General features: G+C 38.1%; 1 protein-coding gene across 11 annotated transcripts in view; it reads right to left on the bottom strand.

Moving 5' to 3' along the window:
• MEIS2 (Meis homeobox 2) overlaps positions 1-27500 on the bottom strand; it is a 256506-nt gene that overhangs the window by 78686 nt on the left and 150320 nt on the right. The gene's annotated exons all lie outside the window — the stretch shown is intronic.

Raw genomic sequence — 27500 nt, 5'->3', positions numbered from 1 at the left:
AGAGGTCACACAATTCGCCTCCCTGACATAAAGTGAGATTATCAGAAAGATCCTATCCATGAATGTCAAATTTAAATGGGTTACAGGAATAATTCTCTACTCAAGAGATCCTCAAAGACAACACATAATTTTGTGCCACAAACTGAAGCAGTTTTGATGGGGAACACAGGCTTGTAGTAAAACCTGTAGCTAGATTCGAAAAATATTTCTTCTTATACAACTCCAGTAAACCACCCGGCCTAATAGAACTTGCTTGGTAATATTCATTTCATGGCACTGTCCCTAATCCTTAGTACCCCTTCTTGAATCTGATCATCTTTTCTCAGCTGATAGCTACCAATATCTAAGCACCTTCTGATGTGTCACTGCATGTCCTTCAAAATCCTCTGACATACCAAGAAGCCACCTATCCTACCAGGGTAACAATCTCAGCCACCCAAATTGCTTTCTCTGGAAAAGCAAATGCTACAGCAGAAATTGTCCTTTGATACCAAATCCAAGAAAATTATATAATTTCCATATTCCTTGACACCTGTAGCTCTCTAGATATTTTTGGACTGCACATCCCAGCATTCATTATGGCTGCTGGAGCTTGCAGTTTAACAACATTTGGAAGGCCACACAATACTTCTCCTAGAATCATAGAATTGTAGAGTTGGAAGAGACCACAAGGGCCATACAGTCTAACCCCCTGCCATGCAGGAAATCTCAATCAAAGCATACCCGACAGATGGCCATCCAGCCTCTGTTTAAAGACCTCCAAAGAAGGAGACTCCACTACACTCTGAGGGAGTGTGTTCCACTGTCAAACAGACCTTACTGTCAGGAAGTTCTTCCTAATGTTCAGGTGGAATCTCTTTTCCTGCAGCTTGCATCCAGTGTTCCAGGTCCTGTTCTCTGGAGCAGCAGAAAACAAGCTTGCTCCCTCCTCAATATGACATCCCTTCAAATATTTAAATAGAGCTATCATATCACCTCTTAACCTTCTCTCTCCAGGCTAAACATCCCCAGCTCCCTAAGCCATTCCTCATAGGACATGGTTTCCAGACCCTTCACCATTTTAGTCGCCCTCCTTTGGACATGCTCCAGTTTATCAATGTCCTTTTTGAATTGTGGTGCCCAGAACTGGACACAATATTCCAGGTGGGGCCTGACCAAAGCAGAGTACAGTGGCACTATTACTTTTCTTGATCTAGACACTATACTTTTATTGATGCAGCCTAAAATTGCATTGGCCTTTTTAACTGCCGCATCACACTGTTGACTCATGTGCAACTTGTGGTCTACTTGGACTCCTAGATCCCTTTCACATGTAGTCTCGTTCAACCAAGTGTCCCCCATTCTATATCTGTGCATTTCATTTTTCTGCCCTAAGTGCAGTACCTTACATTTCTCCGTGTTGAATTTCATTTTGTTAGCTTTGGCCCAGCTTTCTAGTCTATTCAGGTCATTTTGAATTTTGATACTGTCCTCTGAGGTATTAGCTATTCCTCCTAATTTGGTGTCATCTGCAAATTTGATAAGTATGCCCCTAATTCTGTCATCCAAGTCATTGATAAAGATGTTGAATAACACTGGTCCCAGGACAGAGCCCTGTGGGACCCCACTGGTCACTTTTCTCCAGGATGAAAAGGAGCCATTGTTGAGCATTCTTTGGGTTTGGCCAGTCAAACAATTCCAAATCCATGTAACAGTTACCTTGTCTAGCCCACATTTTACAAGCTTGTTTGCAAGAATGTCATGGGAAACCTTGTCAAAAGCCTTACTGAAATCAAGATATACTATATCCACAGCATTCCCTTCATCTACCAAGCTGGTAATTTTATCAAAGAAAGAGATCAGATTTGTCTGGCATGACTTGTTTCTCTGAAATCCATGTTGACTTTTTGTGATTATGGAATTGCCTTCTATATGTTCACAGACTCTCTGTTTAATGATCTGCTCTAGAATCTTTCCTGGTATTGATGTCAGACTAACTGGACAATAATTGTTGGGATCCTCTTTTTTTCCCTTTTTGAAGATGGGGACAACGTTTGCCCTCCTCCAGTCTGCTGGGACTTCTCCTGTTCTCCAGGAGTTCTCAAAGATTATTGCCAATGGCTCCGATATTACATTTGCCAGCTCTTTTAATACCCTTGGGTGTAGTTCATCTGTCCCTGGAGACTTAAATTCATTTTGATTAACAAGGTATTCTTGTACTATCTCTTTACTTATTCTATGCTGAAATTCTCCTAAACTGTCCTCTGCTCCATTAACCTCAGGTTGAGTACCCTTTGCCTTTTCTGAGAAGACTGAAGCAAAGAAGGTGTTGAGTAATGCTAATCTGAATAGAAATGAGGGTGATTCAACCGAGGGCATTTTCCCTAGCACTGAAAGTGTTTCAGTTATGGCATTGCTGTTTGGTCAGTGATAGTTCATGGAAATGGTTGTGGGAACATGTGTCCCAAGTCTGGGACCTGTGAGAAATGCTACAAGTATGAGAAGGTGTGATAAAAATCCCATCCCCATATTGGAGAAAGGTCAAAGGGAAGGGTGTGTGGAAACTTATTTGTTTATCAACATCTGCTATTGTGTGTGTTAATTGGCATTATATGTATCATCATCATCATCATCATCATCATCATCATCATCATTATCTTTATTATCTTTACTTATACCTATCTTTCCCCCTAAAACTGTGACTCAGTTGAACATGTAGGAAACAACAAACACAATATTCTCCTCTCTTGTTTATCTGAATCAACCCTGGGTCAGAAAAGCATAACTATTTCCCTTAAAACATAAGAAAAAAAAAATAAGAAATGGATCCTCAAATGAATGTTTGGGCCAATGACCTCAAAGACTGGAGTGAATATTACTACTGGTCTAGAAGAAAATGTTGGTTACATATTATCTTGATACATTATGAGCACACCTTCTTCTTAGGAATCATGATAGCCAACTCTGCTACTCAGTATATTCTTAATTATTACAAAGCACCATCTATGAGACAACTGCTTCCCCTTTAGTCCCTGGTTAGCTATGAGAACACTCCAGAACCCACTTCAAGCAAACTAACAAGAAAAGGGACAGAACTAATGACTATGTGGTTAAATTCTATTTAAGTGACAAACAAGGGTATATGAAACACATCCAGGATATCTCGAGGACCGCCTCTCCCCATACAATCCGCCCCGCACTCACAGAACATCTGGGCAGCAGCTATTGAGGGTTCCAGGGGCCAGACTAACCTCTACTTCTAACAGGACTTTTACCATCTTGGCCCCTACCTTCTGGAATTCTCTGCCCATTGAGCTCTGCTCGGCCACCTCCCTGGCCCAATTTAGAAAGGGGCTGAAGACCTTTTTATTTAAGCAAGCATTCCCTGATGCAAGCCCCGACTAACCCCCCCCCCCCCCCCCCTCTACGTAAGCAGTAGCAGCTGGCTGGAATGTTTTAATGGACTGTGTTTTATTTATATGGTATTGTGTATATGTTATGCCATGTATTTTATGAATGCTGTACACCGCCTTGGTTTATAGAAGGGTGGTATAAAAATAAAAATTTTATTATTATTATTATTTAACATTAATAATAAGAAGCAGCAGCAGCCAACAACAACATCAACAACACCCAATATTATTACTAATAAGAGTTTAACTACATAGTCATTAGCTATGGATAGTACCACATTCATTGATCTATCCAGCGGGGTACATTAATGGGTCAAAGGGGAGGAACATGTTGTGAAAAGTCAAAGGGGATGAAAAAGATATTCCTCAGATACTTTTCCAACATATGCAGATCTGTGCACATAGGAAACAATGGGTTTTTACTGAATTTTATGGGTTTAAAATGGTATGTCTATTTATTACATGTACTACATCTTTTTATTCCTAAAATTCTAGTCATATAAATAGATAAAAAATATGATAATCGATAAAGCACAATTAAAAAATGAACAAACCTAATATGTACTTTAGGGTCAGATTGCTAAAATCCTGCACATTTCTCCTGAATCTTTTCAGGTTTGTACACAGGGAAGTTTCCCCAGGCAGCTGATTTCAAAGGGCACCACAACTGAGAAAATCCTGTTCCATATCTCAGTTTATTCTACTCTACACAGAGCGAATTCTTCACACATAGCTATAGAGAAGGAGCCCTAAGTCTGATCCTAATGGAAACTGGCTAATAATTGGACTTATGTGTGACTATAACTTACTTATTAATAAGTACATGTAAGGCTGGAATAGTAATATTTCTTACTATATTACATGAGTAAAAAGACAAATAACTTGTTTAAAGTGTCTGCATAAATACACTTAGTAATCAATTTTTCCTACACTTACTTCTCTTGTCCCATTTGTAGCTGTACATTTGCTTTGTACCTAATGAAAATCAGCAGTAAAGCCTTTTTTTATACAAGTTTTTAATGAAAGGCTGAAATGGAGTTAAAATAGATATTGGATTCAATACAGTTTTATTTTAAATACTGTATATTAATATGTACTTCGCTGAAAATATAGACAGTCTAAACTTGTCTATGTTAGTGTCATTTCTGAAACACAACAAGAAAAAAAAATTGAATTGTTTCTTTCAACAGTACTGATCTTTTAATCAAGTAAATATACTCTAATACCCATATAAACCCTGGTTGGGTGCCAATTGACTCATTAAAAACAGCCTAGAATTGCTTTTTAAAAATCTATTTTGTAACCACATTTTTAAATGGTGTCACTGTTGGAATATCAAGAATAGACTGATGGCAAGTTAAGCAACATTGCTTTCCAGTAAAAAGGGTTAAATAGATGTGAATGAATACAGAAATAAGGCTTTTAATATTCTGAAAATATTAACAAAGAAAAATGATAATGTTGACTTAATGTGGGTTAAGGATGAAATTAAAATAAATTTTTCTGATTGCTAAGTGTTGACACTTTTTTGGCTAGATCCTCAAGTCTCTCCCCCCCCCCTCCCCAAGGCTGTGTAATTACAGAAGGCTTTTCCCCTCCTTCCCCCTCCTGCTTTGAGCCCACGTTAGTAATGACCCTTTCACTGCTTCAAAAACCACTAATAGTCTTCAGCAAAGGCAAGAAAAATGAACAGGATAAATTGGAATCCACAGCCAGTAATTTGCATCATATGAGGCTGCTTTGGCCACTCACACAAATTCCTGGCCATCAATCCTTTGCTGTCAGGTGCTGCACTCTGCCACCATGATAAATACTCCTCCTAACACTCTGATTCGTCCAAACAATGTAATTGTCCTCTATTCTCCTCTTGGTAATGGAGATAATGAATGACTGCACAAACAAGAAGGATTGCTCATCACAGACACAGGAGTGGTTTCAAACTGAAAAGGCTTGAGTACAAATTCTAATTGACTGATATTCCAGGCTAGAGGAAAAGATGGAAAAGAGTCTACATTTTCTACAAGCTTTTTTCCTTTTTCACTTATAGAGAGAATGCTCTTTTCTAAGGAAATATCTTCTACAGATACTCGAAGGAGGCATCTATAAATGAGATGGCTGAAGAAACAATGTACAAAAAGCTTATTATCTTAATATTAATCTAAGACTATGGTAAAATTATATTACTTGCCAACCATGGAAAATAAAATTGAACTACTGTAGTCCAGTTCTTTAAATATGCATAACATTAGAGGGGATACTTTTTTTTCCAAGTAATAATGGCATTGGGGAGCAAAATGGGTCTTTATCTTAAATGTACAAGGAAGGCAAACTATGCTCATAATGTTTCTTTCATGATTAATTCTACTCAGGATCCTACTCATCCAGAGAAAAACCAGTATGTCAAACATAAAATAGAAAGGGAGTTGACAATAAATGCTATGTTGGGCTGGTATATGTATTTGAAACATGGTACACAATACAGATGGAATCCTGAGACTAGGATATCAGTAAAAAACAACTGTTTACATCAAATTGTGTCAACTTACCCACTTTGATTTCAGTAGGATACCTACTGCAGCCAGATCAATGTACAACAAAAGATGAACTAATTAGAGAAATTCATCTTGCACAAATGGCCTTTATTATTCTCAATTAAGAGTCAGGAACAAAATGGCAAGAATCTTAAAAATGGCATTCTGTATTTGTGTTTTCTCCCTCTTTTTAAAATCAGTGATGTTATGGCTTTTTAAACAGAAAGTGGACTGTTTATCTAAAAGTGTTTTGGCAGGCTGCCATCATATTTCAAAAATTAAATAAAGGATTTGAAAACAATCAGCATTTTGAACAGTTCAGACCACAGCAATATGTTTTAGATTAATATACAAATGTATGTATATATTTAAGACTAAACTACAGAGCTAGAAAATTCCTCCTAGTTAGTCTATCACATGCCTTATTACACTTTATTAGAACAGACATCATATTGAAATAATAAACATGGGAGGCTTTCATTTCTTCTTTGATCTATATTACTAAATGTCTAACTGACTCAGTTTAAAAATAAACTCTAGTGTGTTTGCACTTTGAAACTGGGAGGAGACCACAAAACATAATTTATTGTCACTTTTCATATTGTCTAACTAAAATTGTAGTTTGCTGGGTGCCAGGCTGTACTCATCCAGTCCCCCATACAGTGATGAAATATTCTTATATGAACAGATAGTGTAAAATGGTGGCAACCAATTATGATGGATTACTTCATCAGTATGGACACAGATAGAAGTGAAAGAATGGCCTTGTATGCTTCTCAGGTCACTAAAGCAACAGCAGAGAAGTGGCATTACTATATTTAGAGTAAATATGGTATAGTCAGTGTTTTCATATGGGCAGAATTATCTATTCAGGTTAAAGCTGTATTCCTTTTCTTTTCTTCTTTGTTAAAAATATATATTTTAGAGGCATAAACATGTGTGTACATCCATGCCACATTCACACTATCTTGGTTGCAGAAGAATATGACCAAGCCATACAGAACATCACATTTTCCACTTCTACTGTTGTTAGCTGCCTTTGAGTCAAATTCACATTGTCACGGTGACAATGTGAATCAGACATCTCCCAGACCATGAGCTGAATTTGATTATTCTCAACCTCTCTGCTCAGTGCCTGCATGTTCAGGTATGTGACCTCCCTGACTAAGTCTAGCCATCCGGCATGTGGTCTCTCTCTCTTTCTACTGCCCTTTACCTTTCCCAGTATTGTCTTTTCTAACGAGCCATGCTTTATCATGATGTGGCCTAAGTACTACAGTCTCAGGTACATCATCTTTGCTTCCAGAGACAGTTCAGGCTTACTTGGTCCTAGGGCCCAACTGTTTGTCTTTCTGTCTATCCATGTTATCCTCAGCACTCCTCTCCAGCACCACACCTCAAATGAGTTGATTTTCTTCCTTTCCACTTTCTTTACTGCCCAGCTCTCACATCTGCACGTGGTAATGGGGAATACAATGGCTTGGACAATTCTAACTTCAATAGTCAGTTGTACATCTTTTACACTTTAGGATCCTGTCCAGTTCTTTCATAGCTGCCATTCCCATTCCTAATCTTCTGGTTTCTTGATTGCAGTCTTTTTCAGATCAGTGTTTGATTCAAGGTATGGGAAATATTTCACTATTTTGATTTCCTCATTGTCTAGGTTGAATTAATGTAAATCTTTCATGGTCATTTTTTCTTCTTCATGTTCAGCCTTCACACTTTATTCTTTAACTTTCCTTAGTAATGGTTCCAAGTCTATGATACTAGTAGTATGGTGTTGTCTGCATATCTTAGCTTGCTGATGTTCTTTTCTCCAATCTCCACTCCTCTTTCTACCAATTCCAAAACTGCTCTTCATGGTATTTTCTGCATACAAATTGAACAAATAGGGTGATAGAATGCAGCTTTGCCTGATCGCATTGCCAGTTGGGAACTATTCTGTTTCTCCATATTTTGTTCTTGCAGCAGCTTCGTGTCGTAAGTACAAATTTATCATCAGTACTATCAAATTTAACAGCACTCCCCTTTCTTTGAGAGAATTCCATAACTTTTCATAATCTACAAAGGCTTTCCTATAATCTATAAAGCACACACTGATTTTCTTCTGGAATTCTTTGGTACACTCTATTAACCATGGTATGTTTGCAATGTAGTGCCTAGTGCCTCTTGCTTTTCTAAACCCCACTTGCACCTCTGGGATTTATCTATCCATATATTATTGGAGTCTATGCTGTAGAATTTTGAGCATAATTGCTTGCTTGGGAAATTAATGCTATGTTCCTATAGTTGCTGCAGTTTTTTGTATCTTCTTCTTCTTCTTCTTCTTTTGATGGGGATGTAGATCGATCATTTCCAATCTGTTGGCCACTACTTTGTTTTCCATATTTGTTAATATATTTTCGTTAACACTGGAGTTGATTATGTTTGTGTGGATTGTAGCCTGTTCCTGGTGATTTATTGTTTCCAATTGCTCTGAGTGCTGCTTCCACCTAACGTTCTAAAATTTGTGGTTCATCTTCCTATGCTTCTTTATTCCATGTGTTTTTCATTTTTCATATAGCTCTTCTGTATATTGCTTCCATGAACTTTTGATTTCATCTTGATGGTGTAGTATGTTCTTTCTCCTTGGTTTGAATTTCCCTTTGTGTTCATGGATATTGAGGAAGAGGTCTCTCACTGTTCCTTTGTTGTTGTCTTCTATTTCTCTGTATTGATTATTGTAGTCTTTTTCTTTATCCTTGTACACTAGTCTTTGATCTGTTGCATTCATGGTGCTGGTTCTGTTCTCTCCCTTTTCTTTTGCTTCTTCTCTTTACTTTACTGCTTGAAGCCTTTCTTCTATTATCAATTGTTTCCTCTCTCTCTCTGTTTGGCCACACATAATGTCTTTCTGCCTTTGTCCTTTCTCCATTTTGTCTCTACTAGTGCATCTGAAAATGCAGGGTCAGTTCCTCACTCTCATCACTGCCAAGAATTAAGTCTGAAGATTGTTGCTATGGACAAGGAAAACTAGAGAACTGGTGTGAAATGGGGTGTCACCTTACCTTGCATCCCTCCCATTACTATCAGCATGATCTGAGTGGTACCAATGTTTTGGGGTGGGGTGAAGGGAGAAAACCACCAAGAAAAGTCTCAAGAAGTTGAGAAAGTCTAATCTCCTCACAGTTGTGGTGCAGCCATGGGGATGGGGTCTCCTTACAAAAGACAGCCTGGCATCTCCAACCAGTCTGTAACTGTCTGCCACAGAAGCAAATAGAACATTCACTTTTACAGGAGAACATAAAGCACAGAAATTGAGAAAAATCTATAATTGCTTCTGACAGTAGTTTGAGAGGGAGATTTGGGGAAAATGGGTTTGTCTTGCCTGAAAGGGATCCTATTCAGTTTTTGTCTTTTCTTTTCAAATGAATGTCAGCAATTCACTCTAGTAGGAGGAGACAAAAACAATCCTCTGCCCCGGGTTTGCAAGTGTTAGGAACTAGAAGCATAGGTGCAGTACAGACCGGCAGGGAAACGCCGGCCTTTTGTACTGCGCAGCATTGCCATGGCAACCAGACTGTGCACACAGATGCAGAGCAAAAAGAAGCCACCTAGAGCTTTTTGCGGAGTCATAAGGGGTGTGACGCAGCCTTTATGATGACACTTCTGCTAAAAGATGCCCCCCGTGTGGGTGGTGCTGTGCAATAATGGAACTGCCTGTACATTGTAGGGCTCAGAACCATGCAGTTGGTGTGCGTTCCAAGCCCTACTATCACCGCCAGGACACCACTTCCTGGTGGTGTGTATTGGGCCATAGTTCGCTGCCTGCCCCAATGTCATCTCTTGTAACCAATTTGATCTCTCCCAAACAGCTCAGTAGGTCTCATAGAGTTTACGGAACAAAGTAAAAAAGATCCTGTTTATCTTTTCCCAAGTGATACTGAGAAGCATGGTTATAATCACAGCAGACAACAGTGGGAATGATTGTGAGGGGCAGGCAGTTATCAGCTTGGAGAAAGCCAGGCAGCTGAGCCAAGACACCATTTTAATTTTTTGACAACTCCCCATGGCAATGCTATGTCAGATGCATTATGAGAAATGTAAATGGTACCAGATTTAACAGATTTGCAAACACAAAGCAAGACTTTCTTATTCTATAGTAGGCATCAGGTAATCATTCATCATAGTATGTTTTTTACCTAGTTGGAAAAATGTTTATATTTAAGCTGAACAATTTGTTCATAAAACAAGTATTAATTCCAAAAGTGAATTCATGCATGCATGGTTACTCCATTTAAGTCTGGTTTAAGGTGCAGGTTGCTTTGCTTGTGTATATTTGTCTAATATTTCCCCAAATGTGTATGTATTTAAAACTTCAGAAGGGATAGGTTTATCTGGTTACAGAGAGAGCTTATAATCGAAGCAAACTGATACAAGTATTGATTTTTAGGCAGATTATGAACTGAAAACATTTTGGATTGCTATTTCCAACCTACCTCCCCCCCCCCCCCCGCCACATCTTTATAAATATTAATGCAATTCTTTACAAAGCTGATGAAATACAGGCAAAAGCAGGAGGGAACAGACTGATGATCATTTGTTACCTGTAGAATTGAATATGTAGCATACTTTACTGTGAACACTGGTGATAAAAAGTAAAAAAAAAAGCAGCTGTGTCTCTTGTACATAAAACAGGTTATCATAACTTCCTCCATAAAAACATTTTTCTGCTTTTGTTTGGCAGGCCAGTCAAATGAGTCATGTCTTCTCTTCATGTCCCAAAGTTATTCTTAATCAGCTAGCTGTAATTTATATTGTAGAAACCCTATTAATTGTACAGTCATATAATTATGCTTCAGCTAATTCTCTCAAACAATGAAATAGGGCAGGGAGCAGCTCAAAAAGAACTTCAAGACAGGGAAAGAATGCCTGTTTAGTTCATAGTATTTGCAAATAAAAGTAAAATAAGATGCTTTATGTCTTACAGCCCAAGTATTTCTTTCCTGCTTCCCTTTATACACAAACACGAGTACAGACAAATCTTAACTCTAATCAAGCATTTGCTCCTACCTGCTGGGAAAAAAAGAGATGTTATTGTTACGACTTTGTTAATTACTTGGGAGGTGTCAGATACTGCAGTGTGAAGCAGCAGTATAATCAGAACTTGGATAGACATCCAGGAATAGAGAGCCAGAGGGAATACTGGATCACTGTTCATGCAAGAGAAACACTAAATCCTCTTTGTATTGTTTTGGGTTGAACTTCCAGCATTTACTGTACTGCTGATGCAGCTCAAGTGGAGACAGAGACATTTCTTTGCAGCCCATTTCTCATAGCAAAAGAAGATGTTCCCTCTCTATACACTAGTATTTCCACAGACTTTGGAAATAAGTATTCAATTTGCAAGACCTTCTTTGTGGCAACACGCAATTCTGAAACTTCCTCTGAAGCAGATATAGATCGGCCACTTCATTGCTTGCTTTTGGGGAGCAGTTAAGACTTCTCTGTTCTGCCCAGCAATTGATGTTTTCAATGAGTAAATGATTCCTGGGCTCACACTCAACTTTTCTATTTATTTAGTTTTGTTATTGTTTAAAATTGTTTTAAAATGTTTATTTTGTATATCATCTTGGTATTCATATTGGTAAACATATAGGCTGAAAGATGGGATAAAGGCAGTGAGAGGTAGTGAGTCCAATGTCAGTGGGATGATGAATCCATTCCACAGTTAAGTGTAAAGTTTAAAGGAGCTATCCACAGTGATGAAGTTAATTTGGTGATAGGCTCCAACATTCTGTTTATGTTAATTTAAAGTTAATTAAAGTTTAGAGCAGAGCAGAATCATTGCCCCAATAATATTTGGAGCCATCATATTAAGTAGATAATGGTATTTTAACGTACCAGCAAATTAGTGTGTGTCTTCATAACTTCCACTTGTTTTTCTGTGGTCTATTGAACCACAGTACCATAATATAGAAACTATGGCCCGTTACAGACGGGCATAATAGTACGGACTCAGTCCGTACTAGGGTTAGAAAGGGGTGTCACTTTCGGACGCCCCTAACCCTAGTACAGACTGAGTCCGTACAAAATGGCGGTGTCCGTTCCACACAGGGGCCGCCGTCTTTACGTAGCAGATGCGCTGCGTCCGCATGTTGCGCGGCGGATATGACGCATAGAGAAGCACCATTTCGGCACTTCTTTTTAGCTGTGCCGGGAAGCCTCGCGGTTTGGCCACTGGGGTTTCTCGGCGCAGCTAATGACGGCGCAGGCAGAGCGCCACTTTTCGGCGCTCTGTAACGTGCTTAAGGGCCTGAACAGACAGGCCAAAATAAAGCTGCTTTGGGTCACTTTGGAGGTATGCTGTTTAAATGACACACACATCTTAAGAGGCCAGAAGCTGTGCTCCGGTCCTTAGGACTAGAGCATGGCTTTGGGGAGGCTTCTGCCCTCTTAGGATGCATGCAGCAGTTAAACAGCATACCTCCAAAGTGACTCGAAGCAGCTTTATTTTGGCCTGTCTGTTCGGGCCCTCTGTTGTAAGTCACAGTGTCATAATCTAGAAGCTATGAAGGCAAATGTTCATTTGCTTTTGTGTTCATATCTTACATTAGTCCAGAGAGGCAGTTAAAATATTTATTTTTTAACAAGTATTTATATCTATCCCTATAACAAAAATGCACAATATACAAGTTGCAAGCTTTCATAGCTCCACTGGCTTCTTCATCAGACAAGGTGTTAAATACCATAAATGAGAAAAAAACTGAAGATGTTAGTCATAGGTCTACATTTTGGTGTTTTTAGTCACAGTTCAGATGGTATGAAACATGCATACAGTTGGTCCAATAAAGGTATCACTGTTTCGTGGATTTCTGATGTTATTGGATTTTCTATAAGGCCAACACAGCTATCCCAGATGTTTTGTGTGAAAGAAGTTATAGTACAAGCTTTCATAATCTTGGTGTATTTGACAAGACTCTTCCTCCATGCATTTAAGGAAGTAGACTGGGGTCCGAAATACACTGCAGAAAGAATCTAGTTTGAGGCTGCTTTAACTGCTCTGGCTCAGTGCTAGGGAATTCTGAGAACTGTAGTTTTAAGTGACATTTAGCCTTTTCTGTCAGGGAGCTCTAGTGCCGCAATTAAGTACAATTCGCTAGCACTGAGCCAGGGCAGTTAAAGTGGTCTCAAACTGAATTATTTCTGCAGTGCGGTTTGGACCCAAGTTTATGAATCTTATGCTTCAACTGCTTTCGCAGCAATTTAATAAGTAAAAACAAGACTATTTAAAAATTGGTTAAAACACTTTAAAATCATGCTCTTGTGTTATTTGGATGAAATCCATTAGGCATGAAAGGTTAAAGAGAGAGCAAAGGTTTTACTTGATGTAATTATGGAACTGGTGTGGGTGCTAATTAGGCCTTTAAGGGGAGGATATTCCATAGCTGGCTTTCCATAGCAGACAGGCCCTCTCCCAAGTATCGAGATCCCAAGCTGTTTCGGCTTTGAACATCATCACTAGCACCCTGAATTCAGACCAGAAGCGTATTGGCAGTTAGCCAATATATACAGTTTCTGTATGATGTGCTAGTCAGTAATACAGCAGCTGTGCTTTTCATCTCCTGCATCTTCTGAGTCATCATCAAGCGCAGCCCCATACAGATCCAATAGCAATAATCTAACCAGAGAATTCTATGATTCTATAAGTACCAGTGCATGAATTATTGTGGTTAGATTATCCAATAGCTATTGGAAAGTCAGAGGTAGACTTCATGATCCCTCCCTACAAGATTGACTATATGACTACAAAGTATGCAGACTTATTGTTAGTGTTATCTTTTGTGGAAGAATCTGCTTTCTGAAGAGAATAGCCAAGTTTATTCTTTGGTTATACAGAAGAATCTGATTTGAAAACTACAATAACAACACCAACCCACCCTTCTTGTTTAGGCAGGTCTTTCTGACCCTAGGCAGATTCTATAATAATATTGTCATTCATTATGCTTTTATCTTAATTAGCTGTTTCATGTGTTGTTCATTATTGCTCTTATAGTGTTTTTCTACTATATATTTCCACTTTTTGTAAGCTGCCTTAAGGGTAAAGCTCTGTTTGGAGGCTATACATTTAATTTTAAAATAAATAAGCATATGTTTTCTACAGAATCACAAACCAGAACGTCTGTCTTAGCAGTGTTTTGCCAGCTTGCATCGGCATTTAGACTAATTCTGATCCAAAATGGGGGGAGAGGGGGAGAGATGATCTGTCAATAATTTCCTGTCCTCCAAAAAAAAAAAAAAAAAAAAACTTCTCCCTCTTGGCAGTTTCATACTTCTTTTCTAAAGAGATTAATGTTATGGGTCAGAGGAAGAAATTCCCAATTAGTGAAGCAGCAAGATTACCATGCTCTGCCCTCAATTGCACACAGTAAAACAGGTGTAGCACAATAGCCAGATGAATCTGAATGTGTATATAACTACATTTATCCTTCATTTGTACTGCAACACTTTCTATGGGATGTACATTTGAATATGCACCCAAATGTGATCCCATCGACATTTTGCCACAGTTAGTAGTCAAAAACTATAACTGTTCCTGATAAGAGAAATGCAACAAGATCATTTGCAGTGATAATATGTCTTATCCTAATTAAGAAGCAATGTGGCACTATAGCACTATTATGTTCGTTATGTAATTCCTGACTGGCTGGGAATACACAAGTAAGAAAGAAAAGAGATCTAAAAACTGATGCTAAGTAAGAAGAATATGATGGTCATATACAAAAAAACCCTACAACATTGTAAGCTCAAAAAGAACAATTCACACACACACACCCCAAAAAAATTCAAATGTAAAAAAAAAAAGCATAAGGGAAACAAATTAAAAAAAATAATTTTATGTATTTCAGAAAAGTCTATACAAAACAAGAATTTGGTTAATTCTACACACAACTGTAAAGAAGAGATATCTCTGTGCACAAGGAAAATAATAATGAAGCACACTGCAGGAAAAAAATGAATGTACAATAGGCAGTGGCATCACTAGGGGTGTGTGGGGTGTACCAGGTGTCACTCTAAGAGGGGGTGACACCACTGCTCCTCAAACATCTGCCTTTTGTGGTATTCACCTGTGTCCCATTAAAATGCTGAAGAGATGGGGTGAGTGGGGTGAGGTCCAGTGGGAGGAGAAAAAGAGAGGCCCCCCTTTTTTGAAATTTTCTTTAAAAGCATCACATTTTACCAAATTTTCACTTTAAGCACATGGAACTATGCATATATAAATACATTTAGACTATGCATGTGATATTGTAATTTAAAAATATAATTTTAATTGTGCTAGTTGTCACCACTATTACCATGACATTCAGTGGTATATGGGAATTATGATTTATGAGTAATATTAATACAAAAAATGTTACTAAGGATTCTGTATGGTATGTTATAGGAGGAGGTCAATGGGGGTGGTGGTGATACCATCAGTTACAGCAACGGGTGACACCAACCCTAGCGATACCACTGACAATAGGAGGGAATATGGATAATTAATAATACACAGTGGTTTGAGCATTGGATTAGAACTCTGGAGATCAGGGTTGAAATCTACAATACTGTAGACCAGTGCTTGAATCCCTGCTCAGCCAGGGAAATCCACTGGGTGACCTTGGACAAGTCACACTCTCTCAGCCTCAAAGGATGGTCATGGCAATGGTCCTCTGAAGAAACTTGCCAAGAAAACCTCATGATACAATATGGCCTTAGGGTCAGCATGAGTTGGAAACAACTTGAAGGTACACAACAGCAACAATAATAGTGATGATATTACAAGATCCCTTTGTATACTGATATTCCAGACTAACATAGCTACAGTATGTCTCTGAATTCTACAAGCAGGACAAGAGTGCAACAGAAACCTCCCACTGCTACATAATAAACATAATAATTCTATAGTGCCATATCGCTTTTAGCAGCTAGTATTTAAAATACACACTGCATCTGAATCTAGAGGGAGCATATTGCCTTCAGTTTTAGCTACCACTTATGATCTTGATAATCCAAGACCACACTGCACAAAAATATGAAATGGGGAATCTATTTTATGGTTGCAGTAAGTGCAAATCTCAATTTAGGCTACAGCAGGAGTGGAGAACATGTGATTTGTGCACCTCACAGAATCTCTTGCCCATTTTTTTGCTGCTATCCATATCTTGTGACCATTGAATTTTGGTTGTGTGGTAGTAGCAAAAAACAAATAAAACATAGAACCCTGAACTTTGCTAAAACAAGGTGTGCAAAGAGACCATAACTTGTCTTTAAAAAAGACTCCATTAATTTTTCCAGCAGCACATCAAATAATTTGTTCCAGCAGCAGGAAGATGTAGTCACTTATGATGGAGAGGGAGTACTGTGCCCATCACTACACTACCCTGCCTCAGGGGTACACAAACAAACTCTTCTTATGAATACAACAGAAAGAGAAAAATAGTAAAGAACAAATAAATTTCATATTTTAAATGTCCAAGCAAATTGTAAAAGGTGGTCTCTGTAACGCAGAGTAATAATAATAACAATAACAATAATAATAATTTATATTCTGTCTTTTCCCGGAGGAATCAAGGCAGATTACAACAGAAAGGATAATAAAACAATTAACAGTATTACAACATAGTACCTTTAACCAGCTTTGGTTGCTGAGCCACTAGCTGCCTGTTTTCAACAAAGACAGTCTAGTCAGTTATCTATGCCCTGGTCACATCCTGTCTGGATTATTACAATGCACTATATGTAAGGCTGCCTTTGATAACAATTGTTGGAACAACTTGCAGCACCCAGAGTTTTGATTCACAATGCATGCATATTGCAAATATGTTGCAATGTCATGCAAATTTCCATATAGCTTTCTACTACATTAAGTAGAATTTTAACACTTTACATTCTTCTACTGTATTTATGACTACATTTACAAAGGAAAGGTAAATATATATCTTTTGTTAAATGAAACCAAAGTTATACAGGCCAGAGATTCATATCCTAAAGAGTTGAAGCCACAGATCTTTTGGTTTAGGATGAAATGTAACAGCTAGTTCTTATAAAATCTCTTAATTTGTTTGATGAAACTTTGTAATTTATCATTTGATAACCACAAGTAAGTGCATGTTTTTTGGCACATCAGATCTAGTACAATATAAAGAAATGGAAAAAGGAAAAGGGAAAATGTAGTTGAACAGAACTAATTTAGAATTATGTTTTAGAAGTACTGTACTGTATTTTTTTTTAAAAAAAAAAAAACCCTAAATTTGTGTCAGTGTCTGAGCATCACAAAAAGAGAAAGTAAAAAAAAAAAAATGAATGGTATAGTTGGTCTTTACATAACTGGCAAAACTGTAAGTCTTGTAAATAAAATAAACAACTCTCAACTAAACTGTTCAAGTCCTTGGCGGCAGAGTTTTTCAGCCAATGATATAAAGAAGTATAAGAAGCTGCTTTATGTTGACTCTGACATTATGCTCATCATTTCACTGTTATGAAGTGTAAAAGAAAACAACCATTTAATATCTCAAAGAATTTTCCCAATTACCTGAGATTTTCTACTTGAAGTTGAGAAGAACTTAGCCAAGTCTATATATCTGGAGAATATATGGTTTGCCAGTGAACTATTATTTCTTTTCCCAGATCCTCACAAACAGTCTGGGAACACAGCTAAAGTAATATTATGTCAAGTCTGCTCCATCCAGATGAGTACTGTCTTCCCTGACTGGCAGCAGTTTCCCTGGTCTCAGCAAGGGAGGATCTTAAAGATTTAACTGGAGATAATCAAGTATTGAACACTGGGTTGTTTGCATGCAAAGTGCATGGCTTACCACTCAGCTCTTGGCTCTATATGGAAGGTGTCTGAAAGACATACAGTCTTGATCACTCCAGTACTAGCTAGAGTGTGTACACAGTATGGTTAAATAAAACTACAATGGCTGATGGGAATAGGAGTCTTTAAATCTGATTAGGTAATGCTTTGAGCAGGCTGGCAAAGATTTTGGACTATCAACTGCAGCTGGATAGATCAGCCCACAGTTTGACTGAAATTGCAAAAAAACCAACAAGTTTACATGGCCTCTCAAATGCAAACATACCCATTCACTTATCAGTAATACAAACATCTGCAAAATGGCTTAAAAAAAACACTGAGAGAGAGAAAGAGAAGGGAGAGAGGGAAAAAGCTCTTTTCAAAGCTTCATCTGGCAGCTGGCCTGCACAAAATGCCAGTGCTAGTAACAAAGCTGCCAATTCTACCAGCAGAGTTCTGATTTGAATATTTAAATAAGCACATGCTTGCCATTGCCCACTGCCTATCACTGAGGTTACCTAGCCAATTGTTAAAACACAGATCAGCCAGAGCATGCACATCTTACATTCATGTTACTATTTGTTATTATACTTTGTCTATGTCTTATATAGTACTCTTCCTAAGCTCTGAATAACATTTTAGCATCATGCCAGTTTTGTAGTATATTAAGAGACAGCAATGAGGAGCTAATGATATTTTTCATTTCAATTATGTGTGTTTACATTTAAATATATGTAAAACTCTGGATCAGTCACTGCTTTACACATCTGTTTTGCCTTTTGTATATAGAAAGGAGACACTATAGCTGTCTATATTGGGATATTTGTCTCTTCCACAATATTCCATAATATTCTACACAACTGCTGATTGTTATTAACAAGTGGTGGTCAGATTTTAATAACAGATTTTCAACCAAGATAACAAACACAAGAAAGGCTTACAAATCCTAATATCATACTATACAAAGTTGTTGTCCAATATCTATTCCATATACTGTATATACCCATGTATAAGTCTAAGAATTTTAGTCAAAAAATTGACCCCAAAAAACTTGGTCAACTTATCCACAGGTCAATGTAAGTACTGTACCTTAACTCTTATATATATTAAAAAGGAGTCACCCCCTTTCTCTGAAAAAAAAAGCAAGAGTGCAGTCCATCCTGGCAGCACCAAAAAGAAGCATGGATCCCCTCTACTCTCTTATCCATCCAACCTTTAGGATGAGCACAAACAGTTATGTCTGATGGAATTTTCTAAGTTCTTTGGCATTATTTTCCTTTGCATCATCCTTTACATCCTCTGTCACATGGAAAGTGGAGGACTTTCCAGATCTTCTGCATGTGTCATTTAAATAGCATGCCTCCAAAGTTACCTGAAGCAGCTTCATTTTGGTCTGTCTGTTTGGCCCATAGTTTTCTTATAGCTTCAGCCCAAATTTCTGTACTACTCCCCCTTTCAGAAATAATATTCACCACTGGCTGTTTTATTTCTCATGTTTCTCAGCATGAACTATAATAATAATAATAATAATAATAATAATAATAATAATAATAATAATAATTTGTTTTATTTATATACCACTATTCCAAAGATCATAGCGGTGAACAGCAAGTAAGCTAATTAGCAAGTAAGCTAATTTGCCCCCAACAGTCTGGGTACTCATTTCAGCGACCTCGGAAGGATAAAAGCCAAATGAAATGGACTTGGAGGTGGTTGTTGTTTTTATTTAGATGTTTTTAAAATTTTCTATCCCAGGTGAATCCCTAGAATTGAAAAGTGTCAAATTCCAACTTTTGCCAAGTGGATTTTTGTGATTTTTTTATTTATTTTTTTACAAAATAAAATCTCATTCAGCTACTAGAAAAAAATTAGTCATAATTTCTTCTCAGACAGCCAGTGCATTTTTCTTGTCTTGTTGAGATTGTCTAGATCCAATCAGAAACAGAGCAGATCAAGCAGCATTCCAAACAGTGAATTTCTGGCCCAGGTCTTCCCTGGAACAGAGACTGTGCTTGTGCAGTTAAACTACAGCTTGTTGTTTTAGAGACAGATCTGTGGTGCCTTATGTTATGTGTTCTCTCAGGAACTACCAGCCCCATAGTTCCTTGTGCACAGGCATGAGGGAGGGAGAGCTGGTAAATGGAGAAAGCTACAGATTAAATAGGATGATGGCTTTGTAATCCGCCTTGATTCTGCAAGGAAAAGGCAGAATATATAAATAAATAAATAAATAAATAAATAAATAAATAAATAAAATTCCCTTCCACATCTGACAGGTGAAAACCAGGACAGGTGTATTAGTAGCATTAGAGTGTAGACAAATGTGTGTGGCCAAGCAACAAGAGGGTAAAAGTTATTTATGAGGAAGAACATAACAAATGTATTATTTTAAACAGAGAAACCTTGAAATTTTTAAACATGGACAACAATAAATACAATTGAAAGACACAGCCATGTTAGTTTTGATCAGTATACAAAGGGATCTTGTAGCATGTTTGAAATTAACTGAGAGAAAAAAGTTGATAGCATGAACGTTCATAGTGCTACAAGATCCTGTTGCAATAAATACAATATTATACAATTTGCTGTTGCTGTTGTCTGCCTTCAAACTTATAGTGCCCCTGAGGCAAACCCACCATGGGATTTTCTTGGCAAGTTTCTTCAGAAAGGATTTGTCATTGGCATCCTCTGAGGCTGAGAGAATGTGACCTGCCAAGGTCATACATCAGATTTACATGGCTGAGTCAGGATTTGAATCTTGGTCTCCAGAGTCATAGTCCAATGCTCAAACCATAATACAGTGGATCCTTGTTATACACTGGGGTTTGGTTCCAAGATCCCCTGTGGATAACAAAATCCATGGATGCTCAAGTCCCATTAAATATTGGCATGGTAAAGACCGCACAAACACACCATGCTGGTGCCAATTTTAGGGTTAGGGACCGCACGGCAACTGCACAGTCCTTAACCCTAGCATGGTGTGGCACTGTAACAATGGCATTGTCCTGTGTACATGGGCGCCACCATTGTTACATAAGCACCACATAGCATCTGTACATCATAGTGTGGCACTTACATAACAAGTGCGCCAGTGGTGCATTCATTACGTCAGCCCTCCAGTGCAAAAAGAACCCGGTTTTTCCAGGTTCCTTTTCCTCCGGAGGGAAGCTGTGTGGTTTGAAGGCTGCGGCTTCCCTCTGGAGGAAATTGGGCTGCTGGCAGGCCACCCTTTTCAGGCAGTCTGTTCCGTATCATAATGACATAGCAAAATGGTGTCCCTTATAAAAAATGGAAAATCAAGGTTTGATATTTGAAATTTATATTTTTTTGAACATTTTCAAACCATGAATGCTTGTATCCGTGTATAAAAAATGCGTGTATAAGAAGGGCTGACTGTACTTTAATGTAAAATCACAATGCCTCATATTGTGCTCAAAATGACTAAATTATCATGGATCTTATTACATGAATTCTGTGTTTGTACACACACAACTTTGTGCAAAACACATTATAGATCAGTTCAAATCACAGCTTCCTCATAATGTGAAACTCATGTGGTCACCATGAGCCAATATTAGTTTCACAGTCTAATTTATTTCACTGAGATGTTGTTAGGATAAGTGGAGGGATGGAAGTGAATAAAGAAAAAGGACACTTAGCTCTGGGAGGTAAATAGAAAGAAAATAGTTAAGAAAGATAAAAAATTATTGTCCCAAAGGAAACCATGTTTTCCAGTAGCTTTTGATATTGTCCAATTCCAGGTACAATTCTGTACACATTTCACTAGGAACTAGTACCAGTGAATTCATTAGAAGTTATATGTCTATGGTTGCATTGTTAATGTAAAGAGAACTTCACTATGCAGAAAAAGATTCTAATTGCCAGTATCTCTCTTTCAATAGCTCATAAAATCTCTCCTAAATTACAGTTTCTTTCCTAAGTAAATCAAAAGGTGGTGGGAAGAAAACAAAACTAAGCCTTAAACATAAAGTTTATGTGAAGTCGAAGGCTTTCATGGCCAGCATCCATAGTTTTTTGTGGGATTTTTTGGGGCTATGTAGCCATGTTCTAGGAGAGTTTATTCTTGATGTTTCACCAGCAGCTGTGGCTGGCATCTTCAGAGAATGTTGAGATAGATGTGAAGTCGAAGGCTTTCATGGCCGGTATCCATAGTTTTTGTGGGTTTTTCAGGCTATGTGGCCATGTTCTAGAAGAGTTTCTTCCTGATGTTTCGCCAGCATCTGTGGCTGGCATCTTCAGAGAAGAGATTTGAGATAGAAGTTACTGGTGAAACATTAGGAATAAACTCTCCTAGAACATGGCCATATAGCCCAAAAAACCCCCACAAAAAACTATAAAGTTTATGCTTCCTAAAATAAAAACCAGTCAGAACTAAGGGAAGTGAAATAATATTTTTCAAATGGGGAGTGCTTCTCTAGAATATTGACCCTATTTTAAGAAAATTAGTGGACAAGAGTGGATCTAAAATCTATTCAAGGCAGGAAACATGTGTGTCTGTGAGACAGAACCTTGAGCAGAATTCTGAAGGTGCTAGTTTAAATGGGGTTGCCTCATAACATTTTCAATATTTTTAAAAATGTGTATTTATTCCCCTTCCCCCCAAAAAAAATTAGTTTGTGATCATGCAGCACATACTTTCTGTTCCAAGGTCTTGGCATCACTTTTATTCTCATTCTCATTCTGACTCTATTGGGAAGGTTAAGACTAATCTTTAGAATGCCAGCTACTTCCTGCTAAATTACGATAATTGAGTGTAACTCACCTTGCAGTAAAAGTGCCTAAATCTCTTCCAGCAGGCCTTCTCAGGATAGACTATATCTGATGACTCTGCCCACTGTTATTGTCTTAAGTGTTCATGTAATTTTAAGCTTAAAGTGTTTAATTCTTTTCTAAGGGGAGGGGGATATTTTGTATATATGGTGTATTCTTTTAACATTGTAAGCCACTTTGATTGTTTTCACAAAAAGCAGGGTAGAAATAAAAGTTTTATTTATTTATTATTTATAAATATCCTAAAGGCACCAGATCCTCTGATCTTGGAAGCTAAGCAGAGTCAACCCTGGTTAGTACTTGGTTGGGAGACCACCAATGAATACAGTGCTCTAGGCTATATTTCAGAGGAAGAAAATGATAAAACTTGCCTAAGACAACTGAAATTCATGTGTTCACCATAAACTGACAGGTGACTTGAAGAAACACATGCATCTTGCAGCAACTGATGTTGGGGAAATCAGGAGGAAGAGGAGAGATAAAGCAGGACATTTTAAAACCAGCTGAGAAACTAGAGGGGCAAAAGAATAAGTGTAGCTGTCTCAATAGATCAGAGACAGTTATTTGTAATGGGACTGATTGCTGGGCCACTGGGAGCCAGTGCTGCCAAATGGATTTATAGTCTCTCTCTCTCTCTCTCTCTCTCAACACACACACAAAATTTCAGAAGCATTCTACAGAGCCTTAAGAATTCTCCTTGTGAAAAGTTGTAAATTAAAAAAAAAATCAAATACCTTTGAAAAACATTAATTATCTCCCAAACCTTGTTAAATGAGATTTACCTCCCTCCCCAAATCCAAATAAACTACCAGTACCCCCCCAAAAATCTGCTGTTAATTTCCATCACTTCCATTCAGACTGGTGATGGATACATCATAGTAAGCCAATGCATACTACCATCGAGGGGATGGGGCTAGCCTGCACATTCTCTGAAGTATCCATACCAAACAGGTAGATAAGTTTCTTCTGGTACATTTACAGCATGGTGTGTCTATTGAAATTCCCCTCCCACTCATCAAATCCTCCCACTTGAGGTCTGGACTCTCTCTTGGATTCACATGTCTCTATTTACATCTGTCAAATGTTGAAAGGTATGCTAAAAGTGGTCTACCCTTTCCTAAGAGCTCATATACTTTTCTCCTGTTCCAATATAATAAGGGTTTCCCTGAAGTTTATTCGTGTTCTGTTTGTAATAGACTTGCATCCAGCTTGCTTTGTTGGTATTTTTACACTGCTGGGTAACAGTTCTGAGGTGGTAACAAACAGCTTCAATGCTTGTGTCAGGAGAAATAAAACTGTTATTATTTCAAACACTTCAAAGGCCACACTTGAACTCAGCAGCTCTGCAGATTTGTCATGAATAATAATCTAAAAACCTATGCTGTAAAACACTAGGCTGCCCCTCAACAATAAGCTGTCTTTTCTCCAATGTACTTTTGAATCCTTGCCAGTTGCCCAGTTGCTCTATACCACCAATTTATATTCGCTGAAATGCTGACTCTAGAACAAACATAATTATCAGATCTGCCTAAAAAAAATATGAAGAGAAAAAACTGGTCTTTCAGAGGGCTGCGTATATACTATCCAGGAATCCAATAAAGTAAATAATTTCTACCAGACAGATCATTCAGTATGTAAAGTCTCAGGGGCTATACATACGGGCAGCAGGATGCCGCCTCTTTTTGCCTCGGATAGAGGCTGTGACAACCGCATGCCGCGGCCTCTGGAGGGAGCAAAAAGAAGCCGTGAAAAGCAGCTTCTTTTTGCTCCCTGGAAGGGTGGTCATAAGTATGGTGGCATGCCATGATGACACGCTGTCCACACTATGCCATTTGGGTGCTACGCTGGAGATATGTCATCATGGCATGCACCATGTAGACCAGTGCGTGCCACAATGACACCCTGCCAGTACAGGTAGGCCTTTGAGCGTGCGGACGCTTAACCCTCGGCCCGCCACAGGCCGGGGCTTTTTTCAGGTCTGTACAGGGCCTCAGTCACATCAAAGGTATTACAATTGGTAGTAAAAATAAGCAAAGCCACATTGTTTTAACAAGCTAAGCACTAGAAGAGGAATATCAAGAATGCATAATCCATTATGTATGGCAATGGTCCCCAAACTGGGCCCTTTAAGAAGTTTTGGATTTCAGCTCCCAGCAGGGCCGGCTCTAGGTATTTGGCCACCCTAGGCAAGAAATATTTTGGCACCCCCTGTCTCCCCTGATAATTATTTTCACCCCTTGATTTCTGCTGTTTCATTTGTTAAAGCTAAACATGACATAAAACTTAAGTTCCAATTTATGTTTTGGCCATTGTACAAAGAAACTATCATATAGTAGCTTGCTTTTATGCCGCTTGCTGTAATGAGTTTTCAATTTAATATTGTTTAATTATGCAAAAATATACAAAAAAATCCACTGCTCCATCCCTAAATTTTGCTGCCCTAGGCGGCTACCTAGTTCACCTATATGGATGAGCCGGCTCTGGCTCCCAGAAGCCTCAGACAATAATCTGGGATTCTGGGATCTGAAGTTTGGGGTCCATTTAGGGTAACTAAACTCTTTATGTCTGAGGTGAGTGTCAATGTACTTTTATTAATCTGGTAGATTTTTATACAGTGATTAAAAATTGACCCTCCTGTAAGAAAATGTGACTATGTGACTATACCTTACTTCTGAGATGGGAATCATGTAGCCCTCCAGATGTTGTATAGAAGTCCCATGAGTCCTAGCCAGAATAGCTAATAGTGAAGAATTCTGAAAGTTTCAATTCAATCACATATGAGGGGCCACATGAGTCCCTTCCTATCTTTACCATAATCCTATACATGCATATTCATAAGTAAGAATTAAGTAGAACTTATTCCCACATAAATTACTATAAGACCACAATTGGAAGGTATCTGAGAGAAAAAGTTAGACACAGATGTAATCAGATTCTAAAACCAAATTGATTTAGCAAGATACACAAAAGAGACAGTCTCACATATCAGTATTGTTAATGTATCTAGTCTGGTATTGAGCCAGTTACAGTGATTCTTCTTCTGTCTGACCAAATCCATACATATGATACAACTTTGTCGCTGCTGTGGTCCTGAATGGGCCACAAAAAGGAATGGTAAGAAGCTGCTCCTTTCATGGCCAGCTTGGGGTTGTGTTTGGTGGTCCCAGTGTGGCTTCGGTGCAGCCTCTGAGTGATCAGAGGGCCATGCATCATGTGCCTGCCCCGCCCCAGAATGGCCCAATGGTGGCCCTTTTGGGCTGTCTGTTTGAGGCCATTGATCATAACACTGGGCTGGATTTTTACCGTCCTGAATTTACTTTTTCATATAGAGTATTTACACACATTTCAATATTTGGCAGAATTTCAGCATTCCCAATACACGTCATATGTGGGTGCACTAAACGTGGCTTTCAGACTATGCTGAAAGCTGTGTGAATGGTAGAGACAATGGTGCACGTGCCCATGGCACGTGTGCATGAGCCCAATTGTTTTCAATTGGGTTCGAGCATATACGCTATTTGCTTTACACGGGGTGTGTGTTTCAGGAATGGGTCCCCTGCATATGGATCATCTTATATTATTGCTGTATATATTTAGTGCTGCATATATTTAGTGTTGCTTGATGGGGTGAGCTCCTGTCACTAGTCCCAGCTTCTGCCAACCGAACAGTTTGAAAGCATGCAAATGCAAGTAGATAAATAGGTACCACTTTGGTGGGAAGGTAACAGCGTTCGGTGTAGTCATGTAGTCATGCTGGCCACATGACCACCAGAGTAATCTTTGGACAGTTCTGGTTCTTTGGATTAGTAATGGAAACGAGCACAGCCCCTACAGTCAGTTACAACTAGACATTCATATCAAGGGACTACCTTTATCTTTTACCTTTATATTTATTTATATCCCTCTTTTTTTCCAACCAGCCACTAAGTGGCTTTCACATTAAAAAACAACAACAATAAAATTGAAAACATACAAAAGTGGGCATTAAAGTAGAATTAAACTAGTATAGTAATAAAACACATCACTCATTAAAAGAATAAAATACAATTTAAAAGATAAAGGTCTTTTAAAATAGTACATATTAAAACAGTAAAAAATCCTAAAATATTAATACAATAACAATAAAACTATATACAGACAGGACCATTAAAACCTTCAAATCCAGCACCACAGAGCCTTAAGAGCCCAGCCTCAACTGCCTGTAAAGGCCTATAAAACCATCTGTAAAGTTCTGATCCACTTGCATTCAGTCTTTTTCATCATAAAGATTCAAAACACAGACATTTCTTAGATTAAAACACTCCCTAGGCAAAGTAAGTCAGGAGATCAACAAGGCCAGGTAACTATGCAAGAATAATATTCTATAGGGCAGAACTAGAAGAGAAAGTGACAGAGCACCAGTTGTTGTTACTTATTTATGCCATCCATTAGTCTGTGATGTGAACAAATGTAAATCATTCAAAGGTTGGGAGGAGAAAAAAATTATACAGATTAAGGGATATGTATGATTGTATGAACCATGAAACATGTATCCATTTAAGGAGCAATTAACTCTTCTCAGTTGGCCCTGGTTATCCATTTGCCAGAAATTTTATTTTACCGTTATCCATATCACCAGTACAAAAGTGCAAGAACTTATGCAACACTTTGAAGAACTTATATTGAATCTTGGAGAATTTCTTTAAAAATTTCTTAATTCCAAGTTATAGTCTTTATTACTTGACAACTCATTTGGAATTCTTATGGAGATTAAACAAGCTTGAGAGAAAGTTTTGGAAATTGGCACAGAAAAAAACATTTGGCCCTACATGTTAACTAACGCACCAATTAAGTCTCTGTCTGTTCATCATGAACAATGGTTAAAAGTTATGGCACTTATCACACAAAACCTTACCATTCCTGAAATGTGGTTAAATCATTTGTAAAGCATATGGGTGTGATAGCTAATTGCACTTGCCACCCGTGATT

Source organism: Sceloporus undulatus, chromosome 1 (assembly GCF_019175285.1).
Source record: "Sceloporus undulatus isolate JIND9_A2432 ecotype Alabama chromosome 1, SceUnd_v1.1, whole genome shotgun sequence".
NCBI classification, from domain to species: Eukaryota; Metazoa; Chordata; class Lepidosauria; order Squamata; family Phrynosomatidae; genus Sceloporus; species Sceloporus undulatus.
Note: the sequence above shows the minus strand (reverse complement) of the source record. Positions and strands in the feature narration are given on the sequence as shown.